Raw genomic sequence first — 2,686 nt, 5'->3', positions numbered from 1 at the left:
ATGGAAGGAGGGAAGGAAGGAAGGAAGGAAGGAAGGAAGGAAGGAAGGAAGGAAGGAAGGAAGGAAAGAAGGAAGGAAGGAAGGAAGGAAGGAAGGAAGGAAGGAAGGAAGGAAGGAAGGAAGGAAGGAAGGAAGGAAGGAAGGAAGGAAGGAAGGAAAGAAGGAAGGAAGGAAGGAAGGAAACACATTAGGTACCTACTATGTGCTAAGCATTAAGCAAAGCACTTCATAATTACCATCTCACTTGATCCTCACAACAACCTTGAGACGTAGGGGCTGTTTTTATCCCCACTTTTCAAATGAGGAAACTGAGACAAACTAAGGTCAAGTGATTCCAGTCCCCCCCCCCTTTTTTTTTAATCTAAGGTCCAGAGAAGGCAATTGACTAGCTCTAGTAAGCATCTAATTCTAAACCCAGACCCCTAGCCTCTGTACTATGCTGCTAGCTATGTGATTCTGAACAAGTCACCTAACCTCTAAGTACCTCAAGTAATTCCCTAAGACTAAAAGCTGCAGAGCAGTTCCTTTGGTAGGAGTTTTCCTCCTTGAGGCATTCCCTATTCCAAACTAAAACAAACAAAAATGCCTCACTGGCCCCAACAGGAGAAGTACCTCTCTAACAGGATTCCTCCATGCGTGGAAAGTGTTTAGTAAAATATGAAGGAATCTATAAATACCAACACTTATTGTTGCTGTTCTTACTCCTTACTTTTTGCTTTTCTTACTGCAGTCAGAGGACCATAGCTTGGGGAAGGAGACATAAAGGAAAGGGGGCTACAGTGAAGAGAGACTTGCATTGAAGGAAGCTTCAGTGAAGGGGTTTTTTGAGAGTGGGGCTTGCCCTAAAAGAAGGGACTGCATTGAGAGAAGAGCTGTAAGGGTGGGGGAGCCCCAGAAAGGGATCTACGAGTAGGGAGAGCTCTCAGGAAGCAAACTGAGGTAAGGGGGCTCTAAAGAGAGAGAAGTCCCAGAGAGAAGCTCCCATAAGGCAGGACAGTCAGTGCGGGGAAAGCTGTAGTAAGAGTATCCAATCCAACCTGTCTGATGGCATTGGACTTAGTTGGAATAAGAAAAATGTGGCTTCAAATACTGCCTCATGTACTTACTAGTTGTCGGACCCTCGGCAAGTCACTTTAAACCTTCTGGGCCTCAGTGTCCTCACCTGCAAATTAAAGGACTTGGAATCAATAGCCTCTCAAGTTCCTTCCAGCTCTAAATTCAATGCATATAGAAGTAAGCTATTTGAAGGAGGGACTATCATTTTTCTTCATATCCCTAACATGTAGCACAGTGCCTGCCATATAGTAAATGCTCAAAGTATTAGTTGATTGATACACTGATGTGTCTTAACTGGGAAGCTGAGCTACAGTGAAAGGCTACTACTGTGTCGGGGTAAAGGAAACTGTAGCAAAGGAGATATTTCACAGAGGAACCTGTCATAAAGGCATCTCCCCACACACTTAGTGGGATCATCCACAAAACAGTAACGACCTAGGGAATGCGCAGGGCTTTTCAGTTGAAGGGCCAGCACAGGCGGTTGTAAAGGGATCCTCTAGTCCAGGGGATCATTAACCTGCTCTGTTTCATGGTCTCCTTCAGCAGTCTGGTGAAACTTACAAACCCCTTCTCAGAATGAGGTTTTTTTCAATGCATAAAATACATCAAATCAGTCAGTCAATAAGCATTTATGAAGCACCTACTACTCACCAGGCATTATGCTGGTTATACAAAAAGAAGCAAACCCTCAAGGAGCTCACAGTCTAATGGGAGAAACAAACAAACAAATACATACATCAAGCTAGCTTCATTCGGGATAAATAGGAAATAATGAAGAGAGGGAAGGTCCTAGAATTAACAGGGGTTTGGAAAGGCTTCCTGTAGAAGGTAGAATTTTAGTCAGGAGCTTAAGAAAACTGGGGAAGCCAGAATTACATAAGAAATCAATTATGTTGCAATAGTTACCAAAAATATTTAGACAAATTTACAGAGCCAAAGTTAAGAAGACCTGCACTTGGTCCTGACCCCAACCTGGCCCCCTAGATTCTCCAGCAGATCTCCAAGCACTAAGCAGAAGCCAGGGCATTCTCCTTTCCTCCACCACCACCACCCAGGGCTAAGAGTGAACCTGGCTAAAGAGGAGAATCCAAGTGAAAAGCAAGGAGAGGGGTTTCCCTCATCTCCAACTAAGAAGGCTTATAGATTGAACCAAGTTGAACACAGCTAACTTCTGTCAAAAATCTAAGAAAGGCCACATGTAGTTGGATCTATGTTCCATCCATCCCAGGACTTTGTCCCTGACAAGGACAAGAAGCCACATGTGATGGAAAGGCATGATCATTCCCCTCTGACATCAGATGCAATACATGATCACTTCCAGATTCATGGAATTAAAGAATCTCAGTATCAGAAGGGACCCTCAGGGACCATCTAATCTAACTTGAACCTGGACAAGAATACTTTCTACCACATAATTAACATGGGGTCATTCAGCCTTGGCTTCAAGACTGCTGATGATGGGGGAACTCACAGTCCTAGGACAGTCTATTCCTTCAGTGGATGGGGTTCATTGTCAGTTTTTTCCCTTATTTAATACAGAAATCAAAGCCTCCCATTGAGAAGGGTGGGTGGAGAAGACTACACACACACACACACACACACACACACACACACACACACACACACACAC

Source organism: Petaurus breviceps, unplaced genomic scaffold, assembly GCF_028583685.1.
Source record: "Petaurus breviceps papuanus isolate PSGF00001 unplaced genomic scaffold, PetGlider_PUasm1.0 186, whole genome shotgun sequence".
In the NCBI taxonomy this organism is placed as follows: Eukaryota; Metazoa; Chordata; class Mammalia; order Diprotodontia; family Petauridae; genus Petaurus; species Petaurus breviceps.
Note: the sequence above shows the minus strand (reverse complement) of the source record.